This window comes from Engraulis encrasicolus, chromosome 6 (assembly GCF_034702125.1).
Source record: "Engraulis encrasicolus isolate BLACKSEA-1 chromosome 6, IST_EnEncr_1.0, whole genome shotgun sequence".
Classification (NCBI taxonomy): domain Eukaryota; kingdom Metazoa; phylum Chordata; class Actinopteri; order Clupeiformes; family Engraulidae; genus Engraulis; species Engraulis encrasicolus.
Genome location: NC_085862.1, coordinates 26699495 through 26704494, shown reverse-complemented (window position 1 = coordinate 26704494; position 5000 = coordinate 26699495). Strand labels below are relative to the sequence as shown.

Genomic DNA, 5000 nt, shown 5'->3' with positions numbered 1-5000 from the left:
TGGAAGTAGCATGATTGAAAACGTGAGGGGGATGGATGGAAGTGGACAGCCATAAAGAGTGGAGCAGCTAGGTAGGGCACTGGGTTACTATGCCGGCGCCGGTTCTATTCCGGCCTGAGTCATTTGCCGATCCTCCCCCATCTCTCTCTCCCACTCACTTCCTGTCACCATCTCCAACTATCTCATCCAACTATCAAATAAAGGCACAAAAGCCCTAAAAAAAGAGCTGCTTTTCTTCTTGTGCATACATATTGTTTTTGGGCATTTTAACGTTTATTCAGAGAGGACAGTCGAAGATGGACACAGGAAATCAGTGGGAGAGAGAGACAGGGTAGAATTGGGATATGACTCAGGTCAGACTGGAACCTTTGTCCCCATGGGCATGCAAACCCAGATGTGGGGGTTTAGCGCGCTGCGACACAACGCCCAGTGCAAGTGCATGTTTGAGGACAGTTGGTCTGAGTGTAAAGTCTCAGGCCAGTTGGTCTCACACATCCCACATTGCTCCCACATTGTCGACTAGACAAGCGGGTGTTTGGAAAAAATGGGGAGAGGGTCAGGGACCAGCGAACCACCTGTGTTCAAACCGGGCTCTGAACTTTTCCGCACGTGACTGTGTGTTACCCGGATCATTAACCTGCTGACGGCCATGTTGTCATCATGGTTCATGGAGAAAAACCAAGGAGGCCAATTGGTCCCACACTTCTCCTCATCTTCTCCTCTCCTCTCCTCTCCTCTCCTCTCCTCTCCTCTCCTCTCCTCTCCTCTCCTCTCCTCTCCTCTCCTCTCCTCTCCTCTCCTCTCCTCTCCTCTCCCCTCCTCTCCTGTCCTCTCCTGTCCCCTCCTCTTCCTCTGAGGCCAGACCAGGCAGAGATGCTCTCTGTTGACACTGGCACATCAGACTCTTTCTCTCTTGGCAGTGTGTGTGTGTGTGAGCGTGTGCATGCGTGCGCGTGTGCGCTTGCGTGTGTCCGTGCGTGCGTGTATATACGAATGTTTGTGTGTTGATGTGTGGGTCTGTCTGTGTCTGTATGTGTGTGTCCGTGTGTGCGTGCGTCCTTGCGTGCGTGTGTATAATGTATATGTACGAGTTTGTGTGTGTCTGTGTGTGTGTGTGTGAGTGTGTGTGTGTCTCTCTGGAGGTTAGGTGATTTCTCTCCTGCTGCTGTCTTTTTAGGTGTTTTATTTGTCCACCAATATTTCTTCCCCCTGCCAGTCTATTCTCTCTTGTTCACACTTTCTGTCCCTCTGTCCCTCCTCTCTCTTTCTTTCTCTCTCTCTATCTCTCTCTCTCTCTCTCTCTCTCTCTCTCTCTCTCTCTCTCTCTCTCTCTCTCTCTCTCTCTCTCTCTCGCTCTCTCTCTCTGTACCGCTCTCTTCTTTCTCTCCAGTGGTTCATTTCTCACTTAAGACTGACCATCTGTCTTGTGTGACCTTGTGAACTTCGGAAAAAAAATAAAAGTGAGTGTGCAGAAGTCAGACCCATGTGACACATTGACACGTCCTCTATATATTCTCTGCCGCAGTGCAGGCCCGATGGGAACCACTTTTCTTCTTGCCTTTTGCTTTTTCCTCTCTCTGTCTCGCTCTGTCTGTCTCTCTGTTACTCTCTCTCTCTCTCTCTCTCTCTCTCTCTCTCTCTCTCTCTCTCTCTCTCTCTCTCTCTCTCTCTCTCTCTTTCTCTGTGTGTCCCTCTCTGTGTGTTCTTTCTATAGACATTTCACTCAGTCTCTTCCCACTTTCTCTCGCTCTTTCTTTCGCTTTATAGACTTTTCACTCTGCATCCTCTCACTCCCTCCAACTAAAACACCCCCCCCCCGCCCTCGTCTGTAGACATGCGCTCACCCTCTCCTCTTCTCTTTTTTTCCTGTTGAACATAGAAGTCCATACCTCTCCCCTCTGTGACCTGGCCCACATTTCTTGATTAAATCCCCCTCCTCTCCTCTCCTCTCCTCTCCTCTCCTCTCCTCTCCTCTCCTCTCCTCTCCTCTCCTCTCCTATCCTCTCCTCTCCTCTCCTGTCCTCTCCTCTCTTCTCCTCTCCTCTCCTCTCCTCTCCTCTCCTCTCTTCCCCCCACTAGCCCCTTACCTCCAGGTCTCTTTGTGTGTGTGTGTGTGTGTGTGTGTGTGTGTGTGTGTGTGTGTGTGTGTGTGTGTGTATGTGTGTGTGTGTGTGCGTGCATATGTGCTTGTGCGTGTACATGTGCATGTGTGTGTGGTGTAAGTGGGGAAGAGAGTGAGGAATGTCGGCAGCCAGGGTTGATTTCTTTGGGGGTCTGCTGCCCCTGGGTGTGCTTGTACTTCTGCAGCGTGAAGAGGTGCTCCGGAGGGAAACACACTCTCTCTCTCTCTCTCTCTCTCTCTCTCTCTCTCTCTCTCTCTCTCTCTCTCTCTCTCTCTCTCTCTCTCTATTCAATTGTCTATCAATTGTCCCTCTGTCTTTCCCCTCCCTTTCTCTCTTTTTCCAACTCTCTTTTCTCTCTCTCTCTCAGCCTCTCTCTCGTCCTCTCTTTCTCGCTCTTCTTTTTTATTGCCTTCTCTCTGTTCCCCTCTCTTCCTCCCTACCTCCCTCTCTCTCTCTCTCTCTCTCTCTCTCTCTCTCTCTCTCTCTCTCTCTCTCTCTCTCTCTCTCTGTCCCTCTGTCTTTTTGTTTCCCTCTATTCGTCTCTCTGGGCCCACAGCTAATCAGTCCTAATGTCCTGTCACACAGCCCATTCTGTAAAAAACGCTTCCAAAATGAATGGGTAAACTTGTGTGTGTGTGTTAGAGAGGGAGAGAGAGAGAGAGAGAGGAGAGAGAAGAGAGAGAGAGAGAGAGAGAGAGAGAGAGAGAGAGAGAGAGAGAGAGAGAGAGAGAGAGAGAGAGAGTCTAAGAGTACATGCGCACGCTCAAAGTCTGTTTCCAATTAAACTCATCATCTCCATCAGCGTCCCTTCAACCATTCTACCACCCTCTCTCCCAAAGACACACACACACACACACACACACACACACACACACACACACACACACACACACACACACACACACACACACACACACACACACACACACACACACACACACACACACACACACACACACACACACACACACACACACACACACACACACGTACTACAAACTTACTTACTTTTACATGCACATAGCCTCTCCTACCCACACACCCACTAACAACCTCCCACCCCTGCCTTCGCACCCGCCACCCTGAGTTGAGGTCTACCTCCAGCTGGGCTCCATGTAGCTGGGAAGCCTGGTGTTTTGCAGAGGGTATGGAACTGCACACTGCCCTACAAAGGCAAAGCGCAGTAACTATGCCGACATTGAAACAGAGAAAACGGACTTAAAAGCTGTGGTATTAGGTTGGATATTGTATTTGACATTTGACATAGCAATATCTCTAAAACAGGGCACAGTTGGACCATAAGGCTTTTATCACAAGATAAAGGAGGTGTTATGAAGACCATTTTCAGCATAAAGTCAATTTTGACAAAATATGTAGTTACTGCACATTTCCTTTGGCAGTAGACCACCATACCCCATCACCCACCCCTCTACTCGCTATGCTATGCCCCTATCCCCCTATCCATGCCCCCTTCAATCCCCCTGCAGTACCCCGCCCTGGGAGAGGCTGTGTGTATGTGTAGTATGTGTTAGTGTGTGTGTGTGTGTGTGTGTGTGTGTGTGTGTGTGTGTGTGTGTGTGTGTGTGTGTGTGTGTGTGTCTGTGTGTGTGTGTGTGTGTGTGCGTTCTCATGTCGGATATAATTGGCCAGGATTGCGCCACATGGAACAGTTTAATTCCAGACTGCTGGCTCATTACTGGAGTTAATCGACATGCTCCCCCCCCTCCCTCCTTCATGGGTTACCCCTCCCCCCCTCCCTCCACCACCAACTCAACCAGCCCGCCAATCCGTCTTCACTTTCATATGTACGCGGTGTGCATATACAACACCCCCCATTACCCAGCCCCAAGCCTGACCCCCGTCTGCCAACCACACACACACACACACGCTTATACACACACACACACGCACACACACACACACACACACACACACACACACACACACACACACACACACACACACACACACACACACACACACACACACACACACACACACACACACGCACACACACTCACACACACACACACACACACACACACACACACACATGCACACACACACGTCACCTCTTGAGTTAAACTCCGTAGCTTAGTCGCCCCCAACTCATTGACCTTGGCCCGGGGAGCTCCGGAGAACAGCTCTATTCCTGCACGGCCCTTTGCATGACTGAGGCCCCCCTTACAACCTTTACAACTGCCACCTCATAAATTAGCTTCCTCTTAGGCTACTAACTACCAGAAGGGGCCTGCTACATGTAGAGTATGCATGTTCTTCAGGTCTCCTCCCAGCACAGGTAGACATAAATAACATATGGGCGAGAGACTGACATGGCTGACGTCAGTAGTAGTGGGGTACGATTTGTGTGCGATTTGATGGTGAAGATTCTGGTTTTGAGATCTAGTTCTATATATGTTTCTTCATAGTGATTAATTTAGCTCCACAAAATACTCCCCCCCCCATCTCTGTTTAGTAAGACAAAAACTAAATAAACAGATTTGTAGCCTCTGAAAAGACTTACCATGGAGTTACATAGCTCTGGCCGGTGAGGTAAGAACTGACTATGTGTAGATCAGTCTGTCTGGTTAGTTGACGGTTAATGGGGCCTGGGGCTGTGGTGTTCGTGGAAGCTAATGTCATGTTATGCGACCTCTTTGACCCCGAGCTGCACATGATGAATGTGGGCCATTATGGCAGCTCATTCTGTCCAAGGGTCTTTTTCTCTTAACTTAACTCGCAGACGTTGCCCTGGTTGCCATAAGCACAAACACAAACCCGCACATTTACACGTTGCATGTTGTTTATTTTTGTAACTATAGCAATTTTGTAGGAGTTTGATTATACTCTCATCCTCTCATCCCTGTGTTCTCTCTC

General features: G+C 49.4%; 1 protein-coding gene across 2 annotated transcripts in view; it reads left to right on the top strand.

Annotated features, from left to right (window-relative positions):
* The window catches only part of fbn2b (fibrillin 2b), a 122636-nt gene that overhangs the window by 48662 nt on the left and 68974 nt on the right, over positions 1–5000 (top strand). The window lies entirely within an intron of this gene.